Raw genomic sequence first — 340 nt, 5'->3', positions numbered from 1 at the left:
TCAGAAGGGGGAACCTATTCTCATTTACTATATAAGAATGTAATAGGTTCATAACAGGCAATAATAGATTCCATTTCTTCACCATGAAAAATTGTGGTAATTTGTTTTGGCATTTGTATTTTTGTTTCATTATTGGTAAGTCAGACATTCAATTATGACATCAAAATGAAATGTATCTATCTTTTGTTGCTACTATTATAAAGGAGTTGTACAGGATGCATAAATATCAGAAATGTAAGTATATTTCCTATTTATTTTTGTTATAATATTTACTTGTTTGGCTACATGGAAACAAGCACAGTGTTGCAGTATGATTCAGAAGAGAGTGGGATATTTGCAG

Source organism: Protopterus annectens, chromosome 1.part1 (genome assembly GCF_019279795.1).
Source record: "Protopterus annectens isolate FY-2018-M chromosome 1.part1, PAN1.0, whole genome shotgun sequence".
Lineage (NCBI taxonomy): Eukaryota > Metazoa > Chordata > Ceratodontiformes > Protopteridae > Protopterus > Protopterus annectens.
This window is presented reverse-complemented; position numbering follows the sequence as displayed.